This window comes from Trichosurus vulpecula, chromosome 3, assembly GCF_011100635.1.
Source record: "Trichosurus vulpecula isolate mTriVul1 chromosome 3, mTriVul1.pri, whole genome shotgun sequence".
In the NCBI taxonomy this organism is placed as follows: Eukaryota; Metazoa; Chordata; class Mammalia; order Diprotodontia; family Phalangeridae; genus Trichosurus; species Trichosurus vulpecula.
Genome location: NC_050575.1, coordinates 198,726,171 through 198,747,725, shown reverse-complemented (window position 1 = coordinate 198,747,725; position 21,555 = coordinate 198,726,171). Strand labels below are relative to the sequence as shown.

At 39.5% G+C, this 21,555-nt stretch overlaps 1 pseudogene; it reads left to right on the top strand.

Annotated features, from left to right (window-relative positions):
- The first annotated feature begins 18,235 nt into the window (after positions 1-18,235).
- Positions 18,236-18,797, top strand: LOC118845025 (annotated as a pseudogene).
- Positions 18,798-21,555: the final 2,758 nt, after the last annotated feature.

Sequence of the window (21,555 nt, the reverse complement as noted above, 5' to 3'; positions counted from 1 at the left end):
TTTGAAGGTTTTAGTACATGGGGATGACATGGTCAGAACCCAGCCTCAGGAATATTATTTTGGTATCTATGTGGAAGATGGATGGAGAGAGGAGAGACCTGAGTAAAGGGGCCCAATTAGGAGGCTATTACAGTAATTTGTCCAAGAGAGGTAGGATGGTGGCTGTGTAAATGAAGAGAAGGAGTCAGATGTGAAAGATATTACAGTAATAAAAGCAACAAGGCTTGGCAACTGATTGAATATTGAGTGTGAGAGAGGAGGAAGAGTCTAGGTTATGAATCTAGGTGACTGGGAGAGTGGTGGTGACCTCAGAAGAAACACCGATGTTTGGAGTGGAGATGCATTTGGGTGGTGAGAAAAGAGAAGTTTCATTTGGGCTACTTTGAATCTGAGATATTGACAGAGCATCTAGATGAAGATGTGAGACTGAACTTAGGAAAGAGAGAAAGACTGGGCATAGAGATTTGGGCATTATTTACATCTGGATAAAAATTGAGCCCATGGGAGATGATGAGATCACTAAGGAAGAAAAGATAGAGGAAAGAGAAGTGGGTCCAGGATAAAACCTTGGGCCAATACCCACCCTTAAGTGAAGGAAGATGGGTAAACCATTAAAGAAGCTGGAGGAGTGGGTTATTTAGGTGGGAAGAAAACCAAGAGACAGCGTCGGGGAAACCAAAAGAGAAGAGTATCCAGGAGGAGAGGATGGAGACAGTGTTAAAAGCTACAGAGAGGGACTGAAGAATAATGCCTGAGAAAAGCTCATCAGTTTTAACAGTTGAGAAAGCCTGAGCAAAGTTTCAGGGAGCAGTTTCAGTCAAGTGGTGGGGTCAGAAGTCAGGTTGCAAGGGAAATGAGTGGGTGGAGAGGAAATGAAGGCAGAGGCACAGAATATAGGTTACTCTTTCTAGGAGTTTTGCAGTGAAAGGGAGGAGGGGAGACAGTAGGACTTAGTTTGAGGAAATGGTAGGGTCCAGTGAGGATATTTTAAGGATGGGAGCAAAGCCAGATGTATTTGCAGGAAGCAAGGACGATGCTGGAAGAGAGGGAGAGAATGGAAGTCAGATACTTGGGCTAGGAGAACTCTCAGAAGAGATAGATGAGGGGAGGCAAGTTCTAAGATCACTTCCAGCTTTGACATTCTACGTTCTAAGGTTACTTCTATTTGTGCTCTGAAGACACTTCCAGCTCTGACATGTCACAAATCTGTTAGTTGTTTCCATAGTTCATTTCTCTAAGGACTTCAGACTTGACACAATTATCTGGATATTTTAGACTTATTCAGAGGCAGTGGGGGGACAGACCTCACATTAAATCCTTACATACTAATTGACTGAAACTGCTCCCCTGTTCAAAGACATAGCCTATCTTGGTTGTCATTTCAGTGGTCAACTTGTTCCTACATATCATCAGCATATAAAGTCCTAGCTTCCCAAGGACTGTGTCCAGACTACATATACCTTGAATTTACAAAGCATAGCACTATGTACCTACTAGGATGCTACTTGATAAACATCTATTGGGTATTGGATGAATGAATATTGAAACTGTTGAACTGCTGAAAGAGACAAGATGGTTTGGGCTACATTTAGGCCCAATAATACAGAAGAGAAATGCAGAGCAAACCAATGGTCAATAAACATTTATTAAATGTGCCAGGCTAAACACTGGGGGTAAAAATAATAAGAAAGACAGTCTGTGCCTTCAAGATAATTACAATCTAATGGGGAAGACAGTATAGAAAAGGAAGCTGATGGTGGTCAGGCACCAGAGGATGCCCGGTGAGGGGGCATGATAACAATGGGGAGATCAGCAAGAGAGAAATGAAGAGATGGAAACTCTGAGTCCTCTGTAAAAGGAGGCTTTGGGAGGAGTTATTTGCTTCACCCTCCATCAGAGGGGAGAGAGGCAATTGAGGCTGGTGAGGAGGTGTTGAGTACCATAGCTGAAGCAGTCACCATGACAATGCTTATCCTGAGGGAAGCATGGTGTTCACAGAGTTAAAACTCAGCAGAGGAGCTAAGGGAAAATGAAGAGTTGGAAATTCTGAGAACAGAGCAGCGGCTACCACACAGCAAAATTTTATGGTTATTATTGTTAATTGACTGTCATATTTTTTATTTCTATTTTTATGCAAGTGTAATGGCGGGGACTGGCCAGTGAGGGCCCATTGCTTAGACCATGCTTGGATTTGCTCTTCCTGGTGGGTTAGACAGAGCATGAACTTAGGCACTGGACTCTTGTTAACCTGCTCTCCATTCTATTCTTCCCACTCACTGAACCTCTCATTAAAAATTTGCTGTCCTCAGCAAATCACTGGGGTAAAATCTGAACACATTATAAAAAGAGCAAGTTCTAAGAGCTGGGCCCTCACTGGTCATTTCCTTTATCACAGGCATCAGTAGAAGAAGTTTTTCAATATCTCTATCCTAATTCATTCACAATATCTTGAGTTTTTAGAGCTGGAGGAGACTTTAAAAATCAGATAATCTAATCCCCTAATTCTATAGACAAGAAAACTGAAACCCAGAGAGGATGAACAATTTGCCCCAAAGTCAGACAGATGGCAATAATAATTATAGTTCTGTTGGAGAGAATGCTTAAATTGATGATATCACATATCTCTTGAAATGTTGAATCAAATAATGTGGCACAAGGGGAAGGTATTCTAGTCTGATAGTCAGAAGCTATGGGTCCTAGTGCCAGTTCTAAACCTGACTGCCTTATTTGACCTTGGTAAAAAATTTTACCTCTCTGGACTTAAGTTTCTCATTTTTAAAGTGAGAGGATTGGGCTAAATGATAACCCAAATCCCATGTTTTAAAAAATATTCTGTCCTTTGTCACTCAACTGTTCTGTGATTTAGTTTCCTCATTCACAAAATTGAATAAAAGTATTCGCCTTGATTGAAATCTTCTTTTGATGCTTCATCATGGTATGGAGATCTTGGGTTCTCAGGGCCCATATATGCCAGAAGAACAAAGCTATGTGATCTTAGACAAGCCATCTTTCTTCTCTGGGCCTCAGTTTCTTTCTCCGAAAGATGAAAGGGTTAGATTTACTGATTTCTAAGTTTTCTATTTCCTTGGAATGCCTATGATTCTATGGGCCTGTGATCCTCTATTCCAGCCTGCCCCACCAAACCATACCAGTCTCAAATATGTGCTCAGTGAAGGGCTGAGTGTCTGCCTTCCAAAGAATACTCTGGCTCAGTGGGGAGAGGCTCATCACTGAAAAGTTGGACACCAACTGATGTATTGTTTCAGAAATGTTAAGTCATACAGAACATCTACTGAGGTGTGCCAAATTTTGTCTGGATTGAGAAAATCATGTCTTTTGATATATTGAAGTATAAATATGTGTTGTGTGCCCAGAAAGAGCCTGAGAAGGTCCTATTGAATCCTTCTTGGGTCTCTTAAAAGTAAAGTTCAAATGAGTTAACAATTTATTCCCTTATCAAAGACCTAAACCCTTTATTAAGGAGACCAGAGAAGGAGTCAGGAGGTTCTTAAAAGACTCCTCTTGGGCACAGACTCTGCCCCATACTTAAAAATTTAAAGTCCCTAAAAATCACACCAGGGTACCTTTGAGTGCACTGGACCACAGTCCCAATTTTGGAAATCTCTGTAGGGATGGCATTTGGAAGTCTTGACTGTGGCAGGCAACTAATTGCTTTGGCCTCTTTCTTGAATACTTGCCCTCATGCCTTACTTCCTTCTGAAAAGTCCACAGCAATGTGTAAAGTTCTATCTATAGTCACAGTCCTGAGACAGTTCATAGTTACTCCCCAAATCAACAGTCCTCTATGAGGGCACCAGGTCCCCCAAGTGCTTTTCCCCTGGGAGCTGGTAGGGGAAGAGGGGCGGGGAATCAAACACAAGATGACATTTTAAGTCCAGAGGACTTTGCATTTTTGTCTGGTTAAATAGGCCTGTTCTATATTTGATGTATTGGTAGTCTAAGTGCTTTCATGGGAGAGGAGAGCTCTTTTATCGTGTGTGTGTGCGTGTGTGTGTGTGTGTGTGTGTGTGTGTGTGTGTGTGTGAAGATCTAGACATGAGCCAAATTCTGTTTCCTGGGGAAATCCTGGGTAGGAATAAGAGGCCCCTCCACCTGCCCTGCAAAATATACTGTGAGTATCCTTCAAGATTGAACTCAATCCAAGTAAATCTAGAACTTTGGTTTTGGACCAAAGGTTATGAATAGCTGCCCTACATTTCTTATAGTATATTTGTGAGTATCAGATAAGATAGTGCAAGAAAATGCATTTTAGATCATTCAAGGGGAGGGTTGAGGTCTATGATTTCATCACTGCTGGGAACCACATGGGATGTCCCTCAGAAGATAAAGATGGGCAACTTGATTCTAACTTAGGGCCTTAGAGAGTTAGCTGGAAAACTGAGAGGCTAAGCAACTTACCCCCGGTCACATGGCTAGTTTCCCTAAGAATTCAGTTATCTCAGTCAATAATGGATAAATCATTGAACAAGCAAGCAGTGGATAGAGCACCAGGCCTGAAGTCAGTAAGATGTGAGGCCAAATCTGGCCTCGGACACTTACTAGCTGTGTGACCCTGGGCAAGTCACTTAATCTCTGACTGCCTCAGTTGCCTTGACTATAAAGTGAGGATCACAACAACAGCTACCTCCCAGGGTTATCGTGAGGATCAAATGAGATGATATTTGTAAAGTGTTTAGCTCAGTCCTTGGTACATAGTAGGTGTTTAATAAATGCTTGTTTCCTTCCTTCCTATTAAGTAGCTACCATCTGCCAGGCTCTGCACTAGGCGCTGGAGATACAAAAACAAAAATGAAATTATCTCTGCCCTCAAGGAGCTCACCTTGTTCTTTCTGTTCTATACCTATTATTCTTACTGTGACAGTCTTGCCTGAAGGTTATGAGTCCATAGAATTTAGAAATGGACAGGGCCATAGAGCCAATCTAATTCAACCCCCTCATTTTCCAGAGGAGGTAACTGAAGCACAGAGAAGGGAAGGGTCTTGCTCAAGGTCACACAGAAAATAAGAGGCAGAAGCCCTCTGACTCCAAACCCAAGGCTCTTTCCACTACCATGGAGCTCCCCAAATGTTTTCATTCCAAGAAAAGCCATCAATCTTTCTCTAATAGCCTTTCCCTCAACACATTTTTAGTCGAAAACCATGTTTCGTATACTTCTTTTGCCCAGAAAACTGTTATTATCACTGGTGGGAAATTCAGTCAGTTAAATGTTTTGCGTACAGTCAGTGCCTCTGATTACATGTTTCTGGCTGAGCTATTCTAAGAAAAATCATAATTGCTTGAAAGACATAATCAAATCAGTTTTTTCTGTAAACAGAAGCCTGACACAGAAGGCCAGAATTTGCAACAGCTAAGAGAAGGTAGAAAGGGGAGGCACTCACAGCTTGAGAAACAAGCTGCCGTCCATATGGCAGCTGATCAACAATTTAAAAAAAATCCAGAAAAGGGTCAAGGATTGTTAGTGCTCTCAGCATCCCTGAGAAATGAGGGAAATTACAGTTGATAAATGTGTTTGTGACAAAAGTTATTTCAGAATGGATTTAATGTACCTCTTGCCAAAACCATGGGAAACCATCTGAAAGTACAGAGCATAGTAAAATTCAGTCAATTGTGACCTCGAATATGATAGAAGTTCTATTTTTTGACCGTGGTGATTCATAGGATTTTAGAGCTAGAAGAAGGCTTAGTGGACATTTAGTTCAAAACCCTTATTTTACAAATGAAAAACTAAGACACAGAATAGGGAAATGACTTGCCCAAAGTTACACACTCAACCAACCAACCAATCGTTGAGCATTTATTAAACATTGTGCCTGGAACTGAGCTAGGGACTGGACATACAAAGGTAAAAATGGCATAGTCCCTGCATTCAGGTTCTATCATGGGAAATGGTGTATATATGCACACACATATATGTATATATACACATACATATTTTATTTCTATATACATGTGTGTATATATGTAAAAATAGAATATATACGAAGTAAAGACCAGATAGTTTGAGAAGAGAGAGAGAGAGAAACACCAGCATGAGGGAAGAGTCCATGTAGGAGGTGGAGTTTGAGCCAGACTTTGTAGCAGAGAGTAAATAGAAGAGATGATTGTGGGTTATGCCTACATTAGAGTTTGTCCAATCCTGATGACTTGAATTCATTCAGGGCAACTCAGTGATCTCGCTATCTTGTTTATTTTAGGTTTCAACTCTTTATTGACCATTTTTATTCTGTTCTTTCTAGTCTAATGATCATTCTCCCTCTAAGAGAAATCAGAGGCAAAGTAAATGTTGAGTAGTTCTGCCTTCTTTCCATTCTCTGTTATTATTCCATCTATCCTGAGCAGTAGACCTATTCCATCTTTGATCCTGTTCTTTTTTCCATTATAGTTAAATAAAACTTTTAAAAGATTAGCTATGGCATTCAGCACCATTCCTAGCTCCTTCCAAGTTTTGTTGCTGCTGAAATGATCCTTGAAGACATCATCACATTTTGTTGTCTATTTTCCATTATTTGCTTGGGCTTCATTTAACAGTCTGAGTTGTTAGTAATTTTCCTACGCATCTTGTTTGACAGAGTAGGTACTTGAGCTCAGGCCTCCTAACTTCAGACCTATTGCTTCTTTGTCTCTATCACCTTATCCATCATGTCACGGCCCTTGCTCAGCAGCACTTGGTTGTTGTCTTTTGTTCTCAAAAAAGACCAGAATGACATCATTATATGAGAGTCACGTTACAGTGTGTTCCATCTGTGGCTGATCAGACCAATACAAGCTTGGAATGCTCTACCACAGATAAGGCACAAATAGTCCACGTGAACATTTGGGGTAGATTCTCTAAATTTGTACCTCTCACATTTTTTTGGGCTACTTCAATTCTGCTTGGCTCATAGAGCACAGCACCTTCTTTGATGCAGGTCCGCTATGCTGGACGGTCCTGTGCCAATGTCTCCCGTGTCACAAAGCCAATTCCAAAGTTCTTCAGAGAGACCTTGAGAGTGTCCTTGTATCACGTCTGACCTCCATGTGAGCATTTTACTGCTTTTCCCATTGCCCATAGGATAAAATACAAATCCTTGAGCCTGGCATCCAAGACTGTCTACCATCTGACTCCAACTCCTCCAGTCTCATGTTATATGCTTTCCCCTCACAGACTATAGGCTGGAGCCAAACTGGATCAGTAACTTTCCCTGAGTACATCCTGTTTTCCTAGGTCTCTACACTTTTGTACACAACATTTCTTGAATAACAAGCCTTGAAAAGTGCTTTCAGCAAAATCTCAGTTGACATATTTTGAGATCCAGCTCATATTCAACTTCCTTAATGAAGTCTCCCCCTTCCCCTAGCTGGAAGTGGTACCCTTCCCTCTGTGATCTCACAGCACTTTGCATTCCTCTTATGTATTCATTGTCTTCTAATCTACATTCTTGTTATCTCAGTACTTGTCTTATCTTTCCAACTAGTCGGTAAACTCCACGAGGTCAGAGGCTGTGCATTCAGCCTGGGTTAAAAACAGAGCTTTGACCTTTACTGGCAGTATGACCCTGGGTAAGTCGATTTGCTGCTTGGTAGGGCTTGGCCCTGTAAAATGAGGGTAAAAATCCTTGTACTACCTACCTCACAGGGATGCTGGGGAAGGGAGGGAAGGCCGAAGTGGTTTACATGGCAGGGTTACACTGATAAACCTTAAAGTGTTATCAGATCAAGAGCTATTATCATTTTAGCTCCTCCGCTCTTAGAACAATGTGTTGTATGTAGCAGGTGGTACTTAACATAGGCTGAATTTCTAATTTCTGTGCACTCATAGCTTTGGGAAAATTCAAAACTTTCTCCCAGGTTGGTCTCTGCTCAGATTCTAATTCAGTCAAAATTCCTTCACTCAGAATAACACCAGCCTTCACCATTCAGGCTTTCCATTCCATCTAAGGTCATTCCAATGCTAGTGAATGGAAAGGCTGGGAAACTCTATGTTTTCATGGTGTGGGGAGAAATGAGAAACAGAAGGAAAAAGTGTTCTGAAGACTAACAGTGCTGAAGAGGATGGAGAGCTAAAAGGGAATCCTAGAATAGAGAACATCAACACATTCTCAGGCACACTGGTTTGTTTTGCTTCACTATATATATTTATTACAAAGGAAGACTTCTGTTTGGAGTGAGGATGGGGGGTCATGGAAGACATGAAAATAAAAGATCATCAATACAACATTGTAAAAAGTGCACACAACAAAAAGATTCAGAAAAGGATACAAACAGAACAATTTTTCTTACTGAGTTGTTAAATTATATATGTATATATACATATATTCCTTTTAAAATCCACATGTAATAGAAGTTTGTGGTTTTTATATAATATTCTTGTTCTTTATATATGGAATAGTTTATATTTGTGAGTGAGTGTTGTTTGCAACAAAAAAGAAAAACATTACATTATAAAACTTAGAATGTCAGAGGTAGGAAGAATCTCAGCAATATCTAACTCCATTCTCTCATTTTGCTGGGGAGGTAACAAGTGTGGAAAGGAGAAGTGACTTTGCTTCAGATTAGCAAGCGGCAGCGCTGCTTAGACCAGACCCTTAGGACCTATGCTCAGAATTACTTCTTCCATCTTCCATACCTTTTACCAGCTATGGATAACACTGTGCCCTGAGAAGAGTGTTACAATTGAAGGCAGGTAACCAGGTTTGCACCCTGACTGCTACACCCACCAGGCCTGTGAGCTCTAGCAAGTCTCAGTCTTTCTGAGCCTCCTTTCCTTATCTATAGGAGAGGCTGGCTTCCCTATCTGATGGCTGCACCAGGTGGTTGTTGTTATTAGATCAGAAGCAAATTTGCCCTAAGGAAGAGAGAGTGCTGCATTATGGGGAAATATGTTACTATTTGCCAAGGTCCTTAGGGATTGTCCAGAAATGTCCAACTCCTGGGTGTGGCTGAGGGACTGCCCTAAACCCACTGGGTCGTTGAACAATGTAGAGACATCAGGCTCACCCTCTGGAATTTGCTTTTCTCTAGGCTGTTTGAATCGGCCCCTTCGTAAGGGTCCACAGTCCTAGAACACAATGGTCCCCTGGGTAGAGGTCTGAGGAACAATGAAATGGACTTTACCCCTCCAAGAATGGCCCAGTTCAAGCAGATGAGGGTTGGGAGGCCGCTTGTAATTTATTTTCATTTAACAAAAAACTATTTTTCTCCTCCTCTTCCAGTGAAAAACAAAGCAAAACAAAGCCCTTGTTATAAATATGTATGGTCAAGCCAAATGTTTCCTACATTGGCCATGTTTTTTTTTTTTAATTGCTTTATTCTGAGTCCATAACCTTTCTGCTAGGAGATGTGTGGCACAGTGGATAGAGAGCTCAGCCTGAAGTCATATCTGGTCTCAGGTACTTAGTAGCAGGGTAACTCTGGGCCAGTCCTTTGCCTCAGTTTCTGGGGCGAAATGGGAATAAAATGGGAATAGTACATACCTCTTGGGGTCCTTGTGAGAATCAGATAAAATGATGTTTGTAAAGTGATAGACACAGTGCCTTGAATATAGGAGGAGGCACTTAAGAGATGCTTGTTTCCTTCCTCCCCTCTCACTGGTTCTTTGGACTCCTAGTTGGCCATCAGCATATACTATGACAGATTTCACCCCTCCATGATGCCCAATAGACTCTGCCCGCACCTTTTGACTTTGAGTCATGCCTGTCCATGTCCATAAATCCTTCTCCAAGGTGCTGGAGGCCTTTCTGTGCTTCATTTAATATTCCTTGTGGACCAGCGAGGTTATTGTACTGTTATTGCCCATCTCCTTTTCCTTGAAGATGCGTCTTAAGTGATTTCTCTCACACAGATCCTCACAGGTCATTTGTTACAGCCTGGGTCGCCTCACTCTATCCCGCCATGGATCTTCCTTTGGATCACCCTCAACCCATGAACAGAAATTTTTTTTTTAAGATTTAAACTCAGAATAAAAAGTCCCATTTCTATGGTGCTTTAAGCCTTATAATAACTCTTTGAGGGTAGTTAATGCATTCACTATGAACATTATCATGCCTATCACATATTAGAGAGAATTGAGTTTCAGGTAAAGTGTTTCACCTAAGATCACACAGCTAACAATCAAAACTGAATTCAAACTCGAATCTCCTGATTCTTAGGCCTGGGTGCTTTCCACTATATCATGTTGGCTACTAGAACCCCAGAACAGGGAAGAGGCTTTAGAGGTTATCCAGTCCAACCCCTTGATTCTCCAGAAGAGGAAACCAAGGCAAGGTGTAGAAAGAGGCCACCCGCTAGAACCAGCCCCGCCTTCCTTCCTCATCACCTAAAGTGCCTCCCCTGTCCATTCCTGTTTCCGACAGGCATATCTGTGGACTCCCAATTATAATGATTGTTTTTCATTAAATTTCTTTTTCTCTCTATTTGTAACTCTATGCATCTCTAGATCCATTCTTTCACATCTTTTTCTGCCTCTCTGTACCACCATTCTCTCTCATCTCTTTCTCATTCTTCCTTTGACTGACTACACATTCTTACTGGAGCGAGAATTCAAAGGAATCAGGCGTCGCATTAAATATGTTGGCTTAAATATCAGAAGAACTTGGTGAAGCCATAGCATTGCCTCTGCTCGGTGGAAAGAAGGCCTGATTGAATCTCAGTTCGGTTAGGACGACCTGTATGATCTTGGACAAGTCACTTCCCACGTCCCCACTTCTCTACAACCCCTTAGCTTACCCAACTGTAAAATAGAAATAAATTATGCTTCCTACTTCACAGGCTTTTTTGTGGGGAGCCTGCTTGTCAAAAAATACTGACAGCACTTGGCATAGTGCTTGGCACACAGTAGGTGCCTCATAAATGGGAATGTTCTTTCTTCCTTATTGGTTTTGTAAAGTGCTTTACAATTATTATCTCATTGGAGACTCCTAACAGCTATGTGAGGTGGGTGCTATTATTAGGCCCATTTTACAGATGAGGAAACTGAGTTTCAGAGGTTAAGTGACTTACCCAGGGTCATCTAGCTAGTAAGTATCTAGAGCCAGATCCATTTCAATTTGTTTTTATTCCAAATCTTGCACTTTCCCTTAGTGCTGCCTGGTTGCCCGTAATCAAATGTCTTCAGGTACCATAGAAATGAGAGCTATTCGTAAGTGAATAAACGGGAGGCTAGAGAAGGAAACAGCTTCCTATATATTGCTTTAATAAACAGAGCATGGAAAAGGGGCGGTCCCTCACCATGGGAGGATCTTGCAGACAGGCTGGATTATTTCATCTGACGCAAGTATCCATTTCTTGTTCTTTAAAATGAACATCTCAGCCCTGGACACCATAGGGGCCAGGTTGCCCTATGCCCTCTGGTATAGGAACTCTCACTTTTGAGTCCCATGACTGGACTTTGCACTGGAGGGAAATGTTACTAGAAATGATCTAGTCTTATTTTACAATTAGGGAAACTGAGGCTCAGAGAAAGAAAGTTACTTGCCCAGGTCATGCCAATGGTGAATTCTACGTATTCCCACATCCTCTTCTTCTCCATTCTGAAAAAGAGTCAGCCCTTCTAGCTAAAGCCAGACTTGTGTGGTATCCCCTCCCATTTCCTGTAGGAGCTAGCCCTATCATTTAGCCCTTATCTCTCACCCTTATTATCTCCTTATATATTGTCTCTTTCCCCCACTCTTAAAAATCCTTGACTTGACCCTCCCTCCCTCCCAAGCTGTTGTCTCTCCTCACTTTCACAGCCAAGCTCCCAAGAAAGAATTGTCTCCACCCCCTGATGCCAAGTCCTTGCAAACCTAATCATTTCTCAATCCTTTGCAATATGGTTTCTGGCTTCTCCACTGACCTGGGAAACCAGCCTAGAGAAACAAGAAGCTCCCAAAAAAGAAATGCTGAAAATATAAAGAGAACTAATTGTTGATGAGGATGAAGAAGAGCTTATCGACCAACATGGATCTTTAAAAAAATACCTACCGAAGATGGAAGCAAGGGCATAAAAGTGTCAACAGGGCTAGAGCTTAGGGTAATTGGAATCTAACAGGAAATCTAAGGAAAACAAAAAGGATTGCTTACTTCTGTCAAGGAGGATCAAAGGAGGGACCAGATCAAAGAAGGGACCAGACTGTTGCTTGGGGTGAATGGGACTCTGATAACAGGCAATAGATAAAAGCCTAAGCTGATTAATTCTTATTTTTGTTTCTGTTTTCTCTGTCAAGAAGAATGGTCTTTGGTAGGGGAAGGACAAAACCTAAATGGCCAGTAGGAGTTGATACCTAAGATAAGTAGGGAGATAATAAGAGCACTTACCTGCTCTTGGGGAGTTCAAGTCAACCGGCCACAGACAACTACTTGCTAGGATATTGGGTGGACCCAGTAGATATGATTGCTGACACATTGTCTTTGTTTTTGAAAGATCAGAGAGCATGGGAGAAGATCAAATGTCCTGATTTTCAAAAAAAAAAAAAAAAGGCAAGAAAACAGCCTCCTAATGAGTTAATGGTTAGGCTGATGAGTTTGACTTAAATTCCTAGCAAGATTCTAGAATGTATAATAAAAATAGGAAGCAATGATCACAAAGAATGAGCATGACTTCATCAAGAACAAGTCATACCCATATCTAAATAATATGGCTGAGCAATAAGAAAGCTATTCAAAGGGTCAGAACTTCCTTCTCTGATCATGGAACATTATTCCCTCTCCTGCTCCTCGAACCTCACTCTCTCAAGACTAATGAAGGAAAAAGGAAGAAGAGAAACATAAAAAAGGACGTTGAAAGAACCATCCAGAGATGTGGAGAAATTATAAATACAGCAGCTGCCTATGGAACTACAGAGGCCTGTCGTTCTACAGTCTCAAATCCAATGCTGAGTCAGACCTGATGCATTCATTTCTTCCCTAAGCCCCTCACATACACCTTCTGTTTCACTGGGTTAGGGATATGCGGCTTCTCTTTTCTATTCCCCACCCTCCACTGACCTGAGCTCTTTAGGTTTAGAGCAATGACTGTTGGATACACCTATGCATCAGAGTCCTTTGAAGTCTGACTCACAAGCCCAAGGTCTAGTCTGAGGCCTAGGGGAACTGCCTTTCAAGAGCAACTAGGACTAAGTGAAAGAGTAGCCCCTGATCTCATCTATTCCACTGCTAATTGAAATGTGTCTAAGAAATGCCCGGTCCACTTTACCTACCCACAGGGGATGGGGACTCTCCATCTAAGTTCCATCCCTCCACCCCACCAAAAAAATGACCACATATTTAGTGGCCAAAATCTATTGTTCAGCCATACTCTGTCTTCCCAGCAATAAGAAAATTCTTTGCAGTCAGTTTCCATACTTGAGAAGGAGCCTGAGACCTAACCCACAGTCCAGCCCGGCATTCCAGAGAGCACTGACCTCTTACTGTGATTTCAAGTCAATGTAGTTGTTAACCATTATTTACAGCAATAAATACATTAAAGGAATTAAAGAAGAGCTTTAAGGTAAATAAACAAACACACACACACACACACACACACACACACACACACACACACACACACAGAGTTGTCCTTCATTCCTGAAGAGGACCAAAATGATATCACTATGTTAGAGTCAAGTTACAGTGTGTCTGTAATGGCAAGCAAAGTGGGCCTTTTTGTTGTCTTTTGTTTTGAAGTGCTTCTCAGCATTAAAGCAATCAAGTGCCTGTGATTTAGTCTTGCCTTTGTTTGTAGGAAGGCCCACATCCTTTTGCTAATTAGGTCATGAGAGGTGTGAAGCCTTTGGCCCTGGAAAAAGTGTATACATATACTCTGAGAGTAGCCTTTAAGCTAGAACTCTCAGAACTTCAGGAGGAGAGGTTTTGCTTGGGGGCTCACTCACTGGAAGAGTGTTGTGTGATTTGACCAGACAAGACTCTCGTTGGAGCCCTGCCCTCCTCCCTCCTCCCCCCCCAGCTTTGAAAAACCCAGATGTTAGGGCTTCTCTCTCTGGTAACTATGTGTGTAATGTCTTAGACAAACATCTAGAAGCCTGTCTGCTGATTTGTGTTATTTTGCTCTGTCTATATAATTTCTGTTTGTGTTTTCTCTGAAGTTCAAGGTGCTGACTTTTTCCCCTGAACTAAGTGAATGATATATGTATGTTTAATTAAAGTGAGATTGTAAACCCCATAAAGTTGCTTTCCTTAGAAAAGCAGATCAAAGAACCTGTGCTAGCAGCCCTCCTGTGTGCTGGTAATGTTGATCTTACACAGCCACAGTAGTGGCGAGTTGTTGCACCAACTGTGGCTGATCAGACCAACACAAGCTCAGACTGCTCTACCACAGATCAGGTACAAATAGTCCATATGAACAGTTGGGGTAGATTCTCTAAATTTACGCATCTTGTGTCTCTTTTGAGTTCCTTCAATTCTGCTTTGCACAGCACCTTCTCTGATGAGGGCACACCATGCTAGTATCTCCCATGTCATGGCAATCAATTCCAAAGTTCTTAAGATACCACAAAATTTAACAAAGATTAATACAGAACAAAAAAATAAAGAATAGACTCCAGGAAGCAATAGCCTGAAAAAAGCACTTAATGAGTATTCTGGACAAAATGACAGGTTCGGGAGTCAAAGCAAAAAATAAAAAATATTTTTGAGGACCTAATTAGAGTAATTTTTCTACAATGGATTAGATTAAGACATGCTTTACAAGTAGAGAAAATTCATAGTACGCCATGAAAAAGGAGTTCTGACTTTAATTCATCAGGGCATATTAAATAAAACTATAGAATTGTAAAGACAATGAAAAAAGTATCAAAGTTTCAAGAAAGAAAAAAATTAAGTCACACTTAAACAACAACAATCAAAGTAACCGTGGACTTTTCTAAAGCAACAAAGGAAAGAAATGTCGAAGTGGGATAAAAAATCCTACAAAAATAAGATTGGACCACCAAATCACCAACCTTCCAAAAACAGCCATTTTATTTGAAAACAGAATAACTCATATCAGTGATAAACAAAACCTCAAAGAATTCATCAACATCTGCCACTAGAGAAATTTCTATAAGCATTTGAAAAACTGACTGAATGATGACTAGTTTACAAAAATAATAGTATATATATATACCCTAAGCCTGATTACTTTCAGTTAAAATATAATATTACAGATATAAGATCTATAATATTTTCTGACTATGATAGAAATAACCAAAATAGAGTTTGGAATAAACATCTACATTATGATTACGTTGTGTTATTGTTGGCTGTTATTGCCACAGAAAGGTAAAGTACACTAAAAAAAATCAATAACATATAAAATAGTATATAACTGTTAAAAACATGTTTAATATAGATGAGAAATAATTGACAGTGACCACAACAGAAAAAGAACAAATCATAATCACCTTATATTCTTTTAAAATAGGGTTTTTAGATTGGGAAATCAAGGGAAAGGTATAAATACAGTTCACCATAGGTACTTTTGTATTTTAAAAAATGTTTTACTTATATCTTAAAAAAAAAACCACATTTCATTTCCTAATAACCACCCTTACAATATTACCTTCCTTTAAAACAGGTAAGTAAAACCAAGAGACAGCATCATCAACAAACATTTTTTAATCAACAAGCATGCAATGTTCCACATCTGCAGGCCACAACCTCTCTAATGAGAGGAAGGAAATGTGTTTCATCATCAGTCCTCTGGAACCTAGATTTATTGTGGCAATTTGCATTCTTATATAATTTGGTGTTATTTTAATCTACATTATTGTAGTCACTGTGTGTGTATATATATATATATATGTGTGTGTGTATATATATATACATATATATATTTATAATTCTACTTTCTTCACTATTATTTCATAGAAGTCTTCCCATGCATGTTTCTCTGAATTTCTCATATTCATCATTCCTTAAGGCACAATAATATTCCATGAATTCATGTACCACAATTGCTCAGCTCTATCCTAATTGATGTGTGCCCACTTTGTTTCCAGCTTTTCTACTATAAAAGTGCTATGCTGAATATTTTTGGAATAATATTAGATCTTATTTTTTCCTGCTGTTAACCTCCTTAAAAGGTCTTTATCTAGTAGCAAGATTGTTGGGTCAAAAGTGCATGAATAGTTTGATAATTGTTATCATTCCAAATTGTTTTTCAGAACAATTGGGTGAATTTGCAATTTCACAAACAGCATATAACAGAATTATTGTAAGGAATATGCTGTCTTCCCATAGCCCCTTTCTCCCACACCAACAATTTACATCTTTTAACATCTTTGACAATACGGTGGGTATGAGGTGAAACCTTAGAGTTGATGATTTTCATTTTTCTTATTTTTAGTGATTTTGGAGCAGTTTTCATATGATTGTTTTTTGTTTCTTTTTTTTTTAACTGTTTGTAGTTTTTGACTACTACTTATCAGAGAATGACTCATAGTCTTATATATTCGAACCAATTTCCAATGTATCTTGGATATGCTTCAAAGATTTCCCCCCCTCATTCAATAGCTTCTCTTTTTATTCTAGCTAAATTGATTTTGTTTGGCAAAAGCTTTTTGCTTTTATATCATTGAGATGGATAATTTTGTCTTTTGTGATCTCCCCTATTCCTTGGCTGATTATGAATTCTCCTCCTAAGAGTGGTCAAAAGTACTTCCTTCCTTCCATTATCCTAAAATCTTTTTATAACGTGACTTCTTCTATTTATTTCCATTTGGAACCTGTGGCATACAGAGTAAATTCTAGTCAAAACCTATTTACTCCTATACCCATTTCCTGTTTTCTTATCTCTTTTTGTTAAATAGAAAATTCTCTCCCAGCAGCTTATGGTATTGGGTTTATCAAACACTAGACTGTTCTGTTAATTTGTTTCTAGACCTTATTTATCTAGTCGGTCTACCCACATTAATCTAGATTTTACTGAAGCAGTTGACAAAATCTTCTATGCTATTGTTGTGAATGAGATGTGGACTAGAGTCAATTCAAATCAACATATTTATTAAGTGCCTATATTAGATGTAAGGCATTGATGGAGATGGTGAGGTACGTGGGAGAGGGATTTGATTTTATAAGACTGGTCCCAGAAGGCAAAATTGGGTGCAATGAGTGGGAATTGCAAAGAGGCAAACAGGGTTGATGCAAGGAAAAACTTCCTAATAATTAGAGCTATCTAAAAATGGAATGGATTGCCTTGGAAGGTAATGGACTTTCTCACTGGAAGTCTTTGAGTAAAGCCTGGTTGGCCATTTACTAGGTATGTTTTAGTGAGGAACCTTGTTCAGGGTTGGTTTAGGTCAGTGGTATCAAACTCAAACAGAAACTAGGGATGCTGAGCTGTATCTAAGAATTCCTGTGAGCTGCATATTAACTTAGAAAACCACATGTATGAGGCAGCTAGGTGGTGCTGTGAGTAGAGCACCGGCCCTGGAGTCAGGAGTACCTGAGTTCAAATCTGGCCTCAGACACTTGACACACTTACTAGCTGTGTGACCTTGGGCAAGTCACTTAACCCCAATCACCCTGCCTTGCCCCCTGCAAACAAACCAAACAAACAAAAAAAGAAAACCACATGAATGTGTGTGTATGTATATGTATATACATATACATATATATGTATATATATATATATATATAAAGTTTGTGCATCTCTAATTCTTTGTGGTATAGTAGAAAAAGTACTCATGTAAATCAATTTGTCTCAAGATCAGTTGTAGATGAAGATGAAAGATGAAAAATGAAATACTCTGTCTCTCCATAGCTGCTATGGAAAAGGGAGAAAAAGGGAAAAAATAGATTCATAAATAGATGTGAAATGGAATAAATTTGTCAATGTTTCTATTAGTGGGATATTGTTATCATTGGTGATAATGGAACTCTATCATTTGGTCTCTAATGTATTGGTATCAGGTGTGTTATGTAGGTGAAAAGGGAAAATGCCACTCACGTATGGGGGTATAATGAAGTGCTTATACTTCTTTATACTTGCAAGAGAAATGAACAAGTTCCTCAATTAATTTGATTGAAGTATAGAACAGCTAGCCATTAGCTAGCTAGCTGAGGGATCAGCCATGAACCTGGTTTCCTTAAGGAGAATAAGTAAGCTCATTAGGAGAATAATCCCTGGCAATTGAGAAGAGAGCCAGCTCTTTCAGAGTCCAGTAGGGATGGAGGAAGGGATTTCTGTCTCTGGAAGAGAGAGGAAGGTGGAACCCTCCTCTTATTGACAATGGCATCTTACAACATGACCCCAAAGAGGTGCAGAGTGGTTAATATCAGCATGTTGGCAGGAAATGTCAGGACCGGGCACCCAGCCCCTAACTTCAAAGCGATAGCTGTTATGCCAGCAGGGCAGGTCAAACACATCAGCCTTTCTGATTACAAAGGGAAATATATAGTATTTGTCTTACCCCCTGGGCTTCACCTTTATATGTCCCACAGAGATCGTCACGTTCAGTGATCATGCAGAGGATTTTTAAGAAACTCAACTGTCAAGTGATTGGTGCTTCAATGGACTCCCCCTTCTGTTACTTCACATGAGGCAATATACTCAAAAAGCAAGGCAGACTGGAAACCATGAATATTTCATTGACGTGTGACCCGAAATGCTCTATTGCTCAGGACAATGGTGTCTTAAAGACAGATGAGAGAATTTCATTCTCTCATTGAAGGGAATCCTTCAACAGAATGCCATCAATGATTTTAATGTGGCTGGATCACTGTAGCTATTTCAGTTCACAGAGAAGCATATGTAGTATGTCTGATTGACTGGGGAACCTGGGAGCAATACAATCAAGCCTGACTTCCAGCAGAGAAAGGAATATTTTTCCAGGCAGAAATGAGCGATTCTCTGCCAGACACACTGGGAGAGCAAACCCAGGTTGCCCTCTTGGTGTAAAGAAGTACAAATGCAAACTACTTTCATGATGCTTTAAACTCCAAGGCCTTAGTAGACTTAGCCAAGACAATATGATGTGATTATTGAAGCATTTTCCTAATTGGGACTGACTGAGATAATTTCTTCCTCAAGGCAGATGCCTGATAGATGGGTTAGGTTTCCTGGATCTCTTTCCCTTCCATTTTTCAATGACCAAGTGCTGTATTAACAATGTCTGTACCTTAGTCGGGTCTTGGGTGTCGAATCTTTCTGACATCTTGGCATTTGTCCTAAGAACATCAATAAAAAAGGTACTGAAGCAACTGGCTCAGGAGAAAATGCCATGCCTCTCAGAAAGAAGGCCCAGAACAACCACTCAATTCAGGTGAAAGAATCAAAAGTCAGAGTTGAGGTATAGGGAGGGGAAGTCCCAGAGAGTACAGATCAGTGACCTGATTAGGAAAGACCCAAAGGGAATTAGTATGAGATTACCACAAAAAGAGAAAGGACTTTGGGGGACTGCCATGACAGCTATGGGCGTTGCCTTAGTCACCTTCATTCCTCACAATTGTGTCTATCTACTAGTGTACTCTTTGTGTGTGTGACAGACAACCCTTTCCACTGACACTGTGTATATTTTTGAGGAAATGTACTTCAGGTTTATGGGAAAAATGATTTATTACTATTATTCACTTATGCCATTTCAGTAAAAGCCTTTCCTTTGAGCTAATTGTGCTAACAGAAAAAGTAAATATATTAGTAGGGGCTTATGTTCTATAATTTTAAAAGTACGGACTTAAAGAGTAGAATCAATCCTCTTCTTTCATGAGGGTAATGTTTCTAGAAAATGGCATGAATTTTAAAAATATGAACATTGATACATTGAAACCTATGGGAAATAGGGATTTAGGTTCCTCCAACCTCCAAAAACTGTAATCTTTCACTAGAGATTCCTGAAAATACATTTTTGTACATATAATTCTTTATAACAAAACATTAATTCTGATAATGTGCACTTTTCCGAACACAGTAATCAGAAAATAACCCATAAAATGCAATACACAAATAAAACTGGTAACATAAAAAACATGTTTTCTTGCTAGTAATTCCCTAGAATTCTGTCACTTTTTCTGCTAATATCTCAATTAAAAAGTTGATTTCAGACAATATTCATTTTTCATAATACATGAAATCTACAATGCCATAAATACCATACAGCAAATAAAATTCTTAAAACTTAAACCTTTTTTAACTTGACCCTTACCTTGCACTGTGTCAGATGGTGGTATGAGGGCTATACTATTGTATTGCCTTGATTTCAGAAAATCTGGAAAGACTTAAATGAACTGATGCAAAGGAGCAGAACCAGGAGAACATTGTGCACAGTAACAGCAACATTGTGTGATGATCAACTATGATTCACTTAGCTCTTCTCAGCAATACAATAATGCAAAGACAATTCCAAAGGACTCATGATGAAAAATACTATCCAGAGAAGGAACTGAAAGAGTCTGAAAGCCATTTTTATTTCCTTTGTTCTGTTTCTTCTTATACAACATGACCAATATGGAAATATATTTTACATGATTGCACATATATAACCTATATTAAATTGCTTCTTAGGAAGGAGGAAAGGGAGAGAGGCGGAAAATTTGGAACTCAAATTTTATTTAAAAAAGAATGCTAAATAGATAAATAGATAAACCTCTCTGCCTTGGCCACCCACTGAAAACCAAGGGAGAGGTTGCTGGGACTTTAGTCACTGCTATTGGAAGACGCTGAGACTGGTGAGGTCTCAACATCACCGCTAACACTCTCCTTCACAGGTGGTGAATGGCATTGAAAATTGTAAGGCCACTCCAGCTTGAAATAAGTGGTCAGTGACATCTGTTTCGTGCACCCGTTGAGATCCTTAATATGCAACAAATGCACAGAGATCTCTTTACAACAGTAGGGTGAACAAGAACAATACAGAGCCTAGTAGGATATCAGCCACTCCATAAATTGACCCACATCTCACCTCTCATTTTTTTCTCTACTGTGTATAGTTGCAAATGTGCATGGTTGCCAACATGAAAGTGAAAATGAGGTTAATAATAAAATCATGCTAATGCTTGGAGTCTCAAATCTAGGGAAGTTGTTCTTTGGGGCACTCAACCTATGAATACAAATTGAAAAGGTAGCCCAGAGGGGGTGGGTTCTTCTTTGGATCTACTCTTAAAATAGCTCACGATCTATTTTAAATAAATCAATATCTTATGCTTTAACTACAGAGAGATATATACAGACAAACAATAAAAATTGTCAGGTAATTCCATGCTTGACCATTCCATTTCAGACCTAGACAGCTCTAACAAAAACATAAACAAGAAATAATTTAAGAATTTTAGAAATATTAGACTTCATAGACATCTGACAATATTGAGTGAGAATCATAAGGAATATATAGATGTATTTCTCAGTTTTGCATGGCCCCTTTATAAAAGTTAATGCTGTGCTAGGGCAGAAAAATATGTTAAGGAAATAAACAAAAGCAGAACTGTTAAATACATTCTTTACTGACTACAACACAGTAAAATTATAAATCAGGGGAATTTGAAGAAAGGATTCAGAATTAAGTGGAAACCAAATAATATAACCCTAAAGAATGCATGGATGAAATCATAGAAACAATAGATGTTTCTATCAGAGAAAATGAAAACAATGAGACTACATATCAAAAC